Here is a 10,224-nt window from a genome sequence, read left to right on the forward strand (position 1 = left end):
CGGAGGACCGCAGGGCCGGCCTCTCCCTGCCACCTGCCCGGCCGGCTCCCGCGCTCTCGGAGAGGCTCGGATGTGTGGGCACGAGGGCATCGTGGCCACCGAATAATCGGATTGTGGGTGGACGACCAGCAGGAAGAGGAAGACAATCAAATATCCGAGAGGAAGCCATCCTCAAGCGGCCGTATCCAGTTCCTTCCCGCATTCGTGCTCTCCAAGTGGCGGGAAGACAACGGTGGCTCACGGGCCACGGGGCTGCCTGGTCTCAGCCCCAGGCTGCCGCGTGGGAGGCCGCCACCTCCCAGCCCTTACCAGGCTCGCCAGCCCCCCGGGCTCAGCCGTCTTCCATCATGCTGTGGCGTCACACGACTGCTCATGTCCAAGTCTGCTTACCACAGATGCAAGATGAAAAATGAGCCAATAACTCAGTAAATCCAAGGTGCTCGGCGCGAAACGCAATAACGGAGGAAGACAGTGCCAGCCAGACCAATTAGCAGGCGTCGCAGCCAAGAAGCTGCCCTCTCGGGCCCCGGGTGACATTGAAAGGGCGCAGAGCGGTCTCAGCTCGCCAGATGGAGAGGGTCACAGCCTGGACGGGGGCGGGTGCCCAGCACCCCGCTCCTGCTCAGACTCGCGGGCGGGACCCATGAGGGGCCCCGGGCCACTGACTCTGCTCCTGGTGCTCTAGCTCCCAGGGCTGCAAGACGGGGCAGCCTGCCGGGGCTACACTGGGCCCCGGAGAGCACACACGGCTGGAAAGTTCTGGAACAGGGTGAGGACCCGAGAGCGTGCCCACCCCCGTCTGTGCTGGGGGTGGCACAATCTCGCTCACCCGGAATGACTACTTCCCAAGGGAGAAGGGTGATGAAGGCACTTCAAAGACAGCACATGTATCATCCAAGTCGCCGGGCCTTCGCACACTGCCTGCCCCCCCACTCCTGGACAGGGTCGGGGGGCGGCTTGACCTCAGCTCCAGATCATTTAACCTCCAGACTCCAGCTCCACTGGCTCTCAGTCCTAGCTGAACCTCCTAGAGAGGGTTCTAGATGTTCTCGCCCAGGCCCAAAGATGAGTTCACTGTGGGGCCAGTGGGCCAAGGACAGCCAGAGCCCATGACCCTTGCATTCCTCCCGGGCACCCAGCAAGCGGGCCCCCTGCCTGCATGTGCTCCTGAGGGGCCCGGGAGTCTCCAAACCCCCTGAATGGGCCAGTATAGCCCAAAGCCACGTGGCCACTTGCGTGAAGGTCACTGCCCAGATGGGCCACACAGATGTCCACGCGTGTTCCAGGAAGTCTCATTGGAACATGGGAGCAACAGGCCACCCCCCGGCCTCCTGCCTCCCACGGGAGTCCGTCAGACGGGCAACAACGCGGCCAAGGAAGGCCGCATCCGCACCGGGCCCCGGCAGTGAGGCCAAGAAGGGTCTGGAAGGCTCTGAGACTCCCAGGAACGTGCCCCAGGGCCACCCGAGCGAGCGAACCCCTGCCCAGGAGAGAGCTCCCAGTGCTGAGCGCCCCGGCCGTAGCCTGCCCCGTGGAGGAGAAGGGGAAGGTCGGGAACGCTGGCCCTCTCTATTTTTTTTTTTTTTTAAGATTTTTATTTATTTCTTTGACAGACAGAGATCACAAGTAGGCAGAGAGGCAGGCAGAGAGAGGGGGAAGCAGGCTCACTGCTGAGCAGAGAGCCCGACGCGGGGCTCGATCCCAGGATCCTGGGATCATGACCTGAGCCAAAGGCAGAGGCTTTAATCCACTGAGCCACACAGGCGCCCCTGGCCCTCTCTATTTATTGGCCGTTTGAGGTATTTTGTTCATTGTGGATATTTCACGTTAACGGTGATGTTTAAAAATATTGCGGGAAAGCATTATTTCTCTGGATTGAGGCGTTTCCTGGAGCCTGGCTTTCCTCACCCGGTTCTACCCCACGGCTCCCACGCTCTGTCGCCTGGGGCCCCCCGCCCGCTCTCTGGGCCTCTGGACCCCTCGCACTGCGACCCGCCAGGCCCCCTGGCAGGCGAAGGCTTCCTCCGGTCGGGCTCCTCCCCCAGAGTACGTCACGGCGGTTAAGAGCTTCCCGTCCGATGGCACATTTTGGAGACTCGGGAAATGCTCCGTGGCGCCGTCGAATGACCCCGCGGGGGCAGTGAGCAGCGAGCAGGGCCCCTCCGTGCTACCGACCCCACCACCCTCCCCTCCGGAGTCCCCCGCCTGAGTCTCCCACCAGGAGCTCTGGTCCGGGACAGACTGTCCTTCCCAAACCACAGATCCCAGAGCGTCTTCTGCGCGGCCTTCCCGGGAAAGCGCCCACCTGCGCACTAGTGTGTGGAGCTTTCCCTTCGGGGAAGGCGTGTCCCAGACACAGCCCACCGCCGCGTCAGCAGTCCCCGCCGTGCCCAGCGCTGCCCAGAATCCGGGAACTGGGGAAGACGTCCGGCAGCCTCTACTGGGGACAGGGCAGGGCACTCCGGGATCGACATGCATGTTATTTTGTTATCCATCATTTTCTCTTAATGCGTCCTTATGTTGCAGTGAAAGCACGCTACTGATTTTTTTTTTCTGAAATTCTATGTGAACAAGTTCTACTTCCCATGGTTTTCCTCTCAGACCATCAGTTCTCAGTCAGTTCGGGGTCCAGACTGCCCCCACCGTAGCCCCTAGGAACTTGGGAGCACGCTGGAGCCCAGGCCAGGATGCTGGCATACTGGGTCTGGGCAGGGGCGGGCAGGGGGGCAGAGGGGTTGCTCCCCTGCACAGCCACCCTAGGGACGGCCGCCAAAACCACCAAAACCAAGGACAGGCGGCCCCGGCCCTGCTGGCCTCCAGTTCCTCATCTGTACAAGACAACGTTCCTGACGACCCTGGAGCCAGCGCACGGACCCTGGGAGGCAGCTGCTGTCACCCACATCGTGGCCTCCGGACCCCCCAAGAGTGCGTCTGTCTGGTGGCCTCAGCCCTTGCACGGCCTAGGTGCTGAACGTGTACACAGTAGGTGCTCATCTAGTGTGTGCTGCCATAATGTGAGCCTTCCTGCAGCCCACAGGGAGGGGAGAGGCTCCCATGGCTCAAGGGGACTGGGGGGACTCCCCATTTCCTTTGGGGCAAAGTAGCACAGTGACAGGTGGTCAAGGGGGTTTTGTCTAGCAGATGCCCCCCCCCCCACTGCCATGTGAGCAGCCTCGTGCTCTGAGGGCCCTTCCAAAGGCTTGGGATTCCCAGGGAGGGAGGGAGGGAGACCCATGTGGCCTCACACTCGCTACTCCCACCCACAGGCAATTCGGTGGTGAGGGGGGATGGAGAGACACTGGTCCTGCATGGGGCTCTGGAGCTGGGTTGGGGGCAGGCGGGGGTGGCGGGCTGGCAGGAAATGAGGGACAGACACCTCCCCAAGCCTCCCTAGAATCCCAATTACAGTTATGGAGGAGCAAATGGGAGGCCCCCACCTCGGGAGACAGCCCCCAAGGCTTAATTAGCGCATTATCTCCCAGCCCGTGTCCCGCGGGAATGGGAAAGCAAGCTCCGTCCTCCACCCCTCCCCCGCACAGCGTCTTTCGGGGGCTGGTTTGTCTGGGTGTCTGGTGAAAGTCCTGGGCAGGCCGGGGAGGACGGGAAGCTGGGCCAGGGGTGGGATCCCCCACGGGGACAGACCACCCGCTGAGAGCCCAGAGATCGGCAGGGCCAGGAGGTCTATTTCCCTGTTGTCACTGCTTCCTGAGCGGTGTGTCCAGCCCAGACCCGTCCCAGGCTGCCCACTGCGTCTGCTGAAAAGGAAAAGAATCCTTTTCCGTATTCCGTCCTGGGACCACGTACCTGCAGTAAAGCCCACCCTAACTCGTGTCCAGATCTGAGGGTCTTGACACACGCGTGTAGTCACGTAACCCACTGCGGGCCCCGGCACCCCCGTCCCAGCCTCGGACGGCGTCCACGACACTTTCTGGGCCGATGGTTTGGCCCTGGACGTGGACCCAGGTGGCCTGTGGCCTTCGGAGCAGACTTGTCCGTGGAGCTGCAGCCTTTCTGCAGCCGAGCTGTATCCCACGCAGGCACGGGCCAGGGCAGCCTGTCCACCTCCCCGTGGAAGGACATCTATGCTGCTTCTGGTTGTCCGCTCAGCCACGCTCCAGAAAACCGTTTCCCAGCCTGGAACAGAGCCCCCTCCACACGGGCGGCTGGGTGCAGACATCCGGGCAACCGTGAGATGTGCTGGGGGGCAGTGGGGCTTGGGGACCCCTGTCATCGGACACCCTCCCCAGGACACCCCACACGGGGCAGGTCGCCACAGACCACTGCCGACCACCTGGAGTCACGGGCCTTTTCTAACCCTGGGGTCCAGGGGAGTCTGCGGGCACCAGCTCAGCCGCACCCTGTCCCCGGGCCCTCCCCCGGCCCTTCCAGACGTGCCCAGGGTTAAACTGAGCACCAGCGAGAGGGATGCCAGAGTCTCGGTGTTGCCGTTTCCCAGCCCTGCTGGCCATGCGGTGCTGTCCCTTTGTTCCCGACGGAGGGCCGCTGGGTGGCCGGGCTCGCTGCCCCCTTGCGTCCCTGCCGCCTGCCAGCAAGGAGATCACTCAGGCGCTGATATGATCGCCGCAGGACAGGCGGAAATTGGAGTGTCCCCGGTGCTTGATCGCACCCGCGCCAGCCGCGGCCGCAGGGACATTAGAGGCCCGCGTAATGGCCCACAGTCATCTCCCCTCGCAGCCCCACCATGACCTTGGGCGGCTCAGAGCCCGCTGCTGTTTTAATGAAAAATCAGGAGTTGGGGAATGGCTATGGCTTAGAGGGAACAGGGAGGGGGAGGGCTCTGTGTGGCTGCCCTCAGTCCATCTGTCCTCGCCGGCCGCTGGCCATCGGCCACAGTGGGCCCTTGTGGGGGCTGAGGACCCCAAAGAGACAAAGACAGCCCCACCCCGTGGAACGCTGGGACTAACCTGTGAACTGGGGAGAGGCTGGGAGGGATACAGGGACAGTTGTGGCAGGGGTGAGGAGCTGCCCCGCCAGGACAAAAGGACACTCCGTCCAGGCTGGGCTGAGGTTCCCACTCCACTCACCGGCCTCGGTTTCCCCGTCTCAAATAGCTTGGCCCCCTCCAGCGCTCCAGTGAGAACTGACAGCTTTGGTGAGAATCTACACCGTGTCCCCGCTGTCTCCACAGCACAGAACGGTCCTGGGTTGCCGTTCGCCCTATTTTCAGACGAGGAAACAGAACTAACTGCCCAAGGTCACGCAGCAAAGGGAGGTCAAGCCGCTGGGGTGCAGAGCTCTCTGCCAAGGCGGGTGTCCAGGGTGCTGCCCCCTCACCTCCCATCCCCCAGCCATGCCAGTTCCCCTGGGCCGACGGCAGACCAGACAGGTGAGCACGTACCCTGGCTCTCTGCAGACACCTCCAGGCCTAGGGAGAATTCAAAGTCAGGGAAAGGGCTGAAGTGTCTCTCCTGCGGAGCCTCCCAGCCCTCCTTTCCCCCGCAGGGGCCTGGCAGGAAGGCCCACCAGGCAGCCACCCCCTTAAAACACACACATGGCGAGCGACCCCAGGCTGACCCTGGAACAGCCGCCAGAGCTGATGGAGTTGGGGAGGGGAGGCTTTGCTGTCAGGGCCCCCTCTCTCTGGCTGGGCTGGGGGTGGGCAGAGCCTTCCTGCACCTCCCTCCCATCCCCAGAGGTGCAGACATCATCCCGGGACAGAGTCGGGAAATGAGGCCCTGGACTCGGGTCGGGGAGGGTCTCAGATCAGATGTCCCCACCAGACCCAGGATGCCGGCGTCCCTGGGCAGGGTCCCCAACCCCCAGACAGAGCCTCTCTCCGTTGAGTCCTCCTTCCCACTACAGCCCACGGCTTGCCCACAGATAACCAGGCCACCTGCCTGTAGGAAGTTTACTGGAAACCTTGGCCTTGGCCCTCTCTTGCTGCCTCTTCCTTCTCTCTCCTCCTTGGCCTCTCCTGGGGTTCCGGAAGGCGGACGCCTAATTAGCTTCAGTCACTCCAAGCAGGATGAGAAGGACCCTATCCTGGGGGCTCATGACTCCCTCAAAACCCCAGGCCAGCTGCCTGCTCTGAGAGAGGTACATCTGAGTGGATTCCTTGGGGACATCAGCCCTGCTCTGAGGTCAGAGAGAGAAAAACGCTCTGTGATCACGGCTAACAGGTACATGGCCCTCCCCCGGGGCTGGCCCAGGACCTCATGTCTCTTCACACTCTAAAGCCCACAGCAGCGGCGCCTGGGGGCTCAGTCAGTGAAGCGTCTGTCTTTGGCTCAGGTCATGATCCCAGAGTTCTGGGATCGAGTCCCACATCGGGCTCCTCGATGAGCGGGGAACCCGCTTCTCCCTCTCCCTCTGCCTGCTGCTCTCCCTGCTTGTGCTCTCTCTCTCTCTGACAAATAAATAAATAAAATATTTAAAAAATAAAAATAAAACCGACAGCAACCCCAGAAGACCGAGGACAGCCTGATCCCCATTTTTCCAATCGGAGCACAGAGGGATAGAATGACGTCCCCAAGCTCACACAGCTCCCGGGGGTGGGGCCAGGATGGAAACCCAGATGCTGAGTTCCAGACCCCATGCCCTTCACCATCCCCCCAGACCGGGACGCTGAATACCACCTTCCCGCTGCCTCGTCCTTCTCTACATCCCACGTCTTTTCAGAAAGTTATGGAGCTCTGGTTCCATTTTCCTAACGTGACCTCGTGGGAGCTTTCCTGGCTTAGCACCACTCACATCCCAATCCCGCCCCAGCCTCAGGGCCCCGCCCCCAATACCACGTGGGCTCTCACTGCCGCAGGAAGCCTTGGATGGTCCAACCACCACCCCGAGACGGCGCCCCTGGAACCACTGCCTTCGTTTCTCGTTCTTGCTCCTGGCGCACAACCCAGCAGGCTGCATGGAGTAGGGGTTCAGAAGTGCTGTCTCCCTCCCGAAAACTGGAGTCATGGAGAGACTCTACCGCATAGCAGAGCCAGAGACCAGGCGCCCACGGGTCCTCAGGGGCCCAAGGGGGGCCGGGGAGACGTCCCTCGTGAGTGCTCCCGTGGTCCAGCTGAGCCGACCACTGGGTCTGCGTCTCCCCACATAGCCTGTATGAGCCTTGTGGCCCCACTGAGTCACATGATCCCTGCTCACAGGTTAGGAAGTTGAGGCCACATCAGCCGGAGTTTGAACCTGGCCCTTGACACCACCTGGCACTAACGCCATGATCCTGGCACGAGGTAGGTGTACACGGTACGAGACCACAGAAACCCCCCACAGATGGCTCCTCCAATAAACGCAGCCCACAGGCACCCGAGCGGCCAAGCCCAAGGCCAGCCAGCAAGGGCACCAACCACCTGGCCCTAGCATGGCCGTGGTTCAAAGCCCTGTGGGGTTTTTAATCAGCTCCCACGCGGAATACAGGCGTGACTTACAAAGTGGGCCTGGGCCACGGCTGGGCCACGGGTGCCTCCACTCAGCTAACGAGCACAGGGCGTGGGTGGCATCCGCCTGCCGCGTGTTTGGTTCAGAGGGAACCGCCCCCGGACACTCCCCACCACGTGCCAGCAGCAACCCGTAGTCTTGGCATCTCCTTCCCACGGTGGCAGGACACGACCTGGCCGTCTGCCCTGGAGGGGAGGGAGACCTGGCAGTCACTGCTGACCCTCCCCGTCCCCGGCCAGGTGGCCTCAGGGTCTAAAGCCAGTGAGGGCTGGAGCGCTGGGCTGGAGTGAGCCCCCATCCCCACCCCCACCCCCAAGCAGAGGAGGACCGTCCTCACTGGAGCCTTCCTCCCACACCAGGACACCAAGATCAGCAGCCCATCTTCCGGCCCCCAGTCACGCGCACCCCCCGAGGATGCCCTTACCCTCCAGGCACCTCTGAGGTCACCTCAGACGCAGCCCACCCCCAGCCCACCTAGCGTCGGGCCCCGGAGCCCGCCCTCTGCGAACAGCCAGCACCGACTGGCAGCACCTCTCTGAGCCTCTGTCTTCTCGTCTGTAAAATGGGCACTTATGCCACAAGGTCCTGGTATGCTTTCCGTGAAGGGAGAGGGGTCATGCAGTAGGTCCGGATCCCGGCTCTGGCTATGCCCCACGACCAGAAGCCACGATCATCAGAGTCCTCCCTGGGGCCTGGTGCCCCACGGCCCCATCCAGAGCTGCCCACGCTCTCTTCCTGAGGCTGAGCGGCACTCCCTCACCTCACACAAAACCTCCCAAATGCCTCCTTCCTTCGCCAAGCCAGCTGCACTCCTCCCCAGCCTTCTCGGCCCACCGAGAGCTGGCTTCCTCCAGCTGCTGGTCCCCAGGGACCCTGTCCTTGCCCCGTCCGCCCACGTGGCTCCTGGCACCCAAGGCCCCGCGGAGCCACGGCCCACTCAGCCACATGTTTGCCCACGTGGTCGGGCTGGTTTGCGGTGGAAAGGACGTGGGGCCAGAGCCCAGGAAGGGACCGACACCTCCTGGGAGCAGGACGACTTGGCTCGGCATCCGTGAGAGCCTGCGAAGGCCTAGGAGAGGGAACTGGCTGCGTCGGGGGCCGCGGCGTGCGCGCCAGAGCCCCAGGGCCCACAGGCAGCCGGGCGCTCCGAGGATCTCTGCCCTGCTTGGAGACCAGCTGGGCCAACTGTATTCTTGCCACGCCCTCAGCCAAACGGGCTCCGAGGAGAGTTGGCAGGGACGGTTCAAGCTGCAGCGTGTAAAGAAGACGAAAGTGGAGAGTCAGCGTTTGCCCGGCGTGCTTTCGCCCCTGGGGAGCGTTTTGGGGCCGGAACGACCGTCACAATGTGCTTCTGGGCCACAAGATGACGCAACACGGGAGGGCGCCGGGCTTGGGCTCCAGCTCCCCCGGGATGCCCGTTCCAGCTGCTGAAGGCCTGGCAACTGCGTGGGCACAGCTGCGGGAAGTCGTGGGGCCCGTGGCACGCACGGTGGCAGGCCACCACCACGGCAGATGGCCTGAACCCCGGCACCCATCAGAGACTGAGTCCAAACCAGGGCTGCCCAGGTCCGGCCTCCAGACCAGCGGTCGGGGACAAACAAGTCCAGGAGGTGTGATGGGAGCACCTGGGCGCAGGGTTCATGTGGCTCACGCGCGGGGACGCTTGGGGGTCCTTTGCTGCCGTCGTGGAGATAGCGCGGTCGTGGGCTTTGCTTTCTTTGTTTCAGTGTCTTTGCTCAGTAAAGGAAGACCCCAAATGGCTCTCTCGACCCAGTCTCGTCTGGGAGCCGAGGGACTCCAGCCCTCACGTTCTGGGCCATCCCAGGAGTCTTACCCGTCACCAAAACACCAGCTCCGATCTTTCTTACGAATTCAACAAGTCCACAGGGAACCTAGTCATGAACAAGGCAGAGAAACCCGCTGCTTTAATGGAATTTCCGTTCTAGGGAGAGAGTTGGACAACTCATAAGTAAATAAGGAATGTAGTTTCTGCTGAGCAGCCTGGATATCACAGAGCAAACGAGGAGGGTCAGGGATGGAAAGGGTGCAGAGAGGGAGGCACGGCAGCCCCCCAGGGATAGGACCCTTGACCTGACAGCTCATGAAGTGAGGGAGTGAGCCATAAGAACATCTGAGGAGGCACTCCAGGCAGGAAACAGCAGGTGCAAAGGCCCTGGGGTGGGAATGAACCAGGGCGCACAGAGAGGACAGTGTGTCCAGGAGAGTCACAGTAGGGCCGGATGGAAAATGATGGCACCCTCTAAGGGAGAGGCAGATATCGGGAAGATGAGGTCGCTGGTTTAGACATGTGAGGGGCATAGAGAGGACCAAACCCAGGACAAGGACAGGAGGACGCAGAGCAGGGAGCAAGGGCTCCCGGCAGGTGGGGGAATGCCTCGGGGCGCTCCTGAGGGGCAGGTCCATCTCCATAGTTGTGAGGAGGAGTTTGGAATGAGAGCGGCTGAAGGGTGCGTGGGGCCATGGGATCAGCTTGGTGGGAGGTGGCCGGGAATGAGCCTGCGTGGAAGTCCACGGCCAGGCCCGAAGGGCTTCGAGGCTGGGCTGGCCCCGCTCCAGAGACCAGGTGCAGATGCCTACCCCCACCCCAGTCACCTTCAAGCCGGAGCCAGAGGAAGCTGGTTTTCAGGGATCACGGAGCTGCAGGCTTCCTCCGCTGATGCCCCTGGGCTCTCCTGCGTGCTCAGGGCAGAGCCCTGGCCTCCTCACAGCTCCAGAGGACGTGCTCTGGCCTTGCCCCTCTAAAGCCCCTCCAGGTAGCCCTCCCCTGTCACTGGGGTCCATTTACCTCTGCCCCCTTGA

The sequence above is a fragment of the Lutra lutra genome, chromosome 13 (assembly GCF_902655055.1).
Source record: "Lutra lutra chromosome 13, mLutLut1.2, whole genome shotgun sequence".
NCBI lineage: Eukaryota > Metazoa > Chordata > Mammalia > Carnivora > Mustelidae > Lutra > Lutra lutra.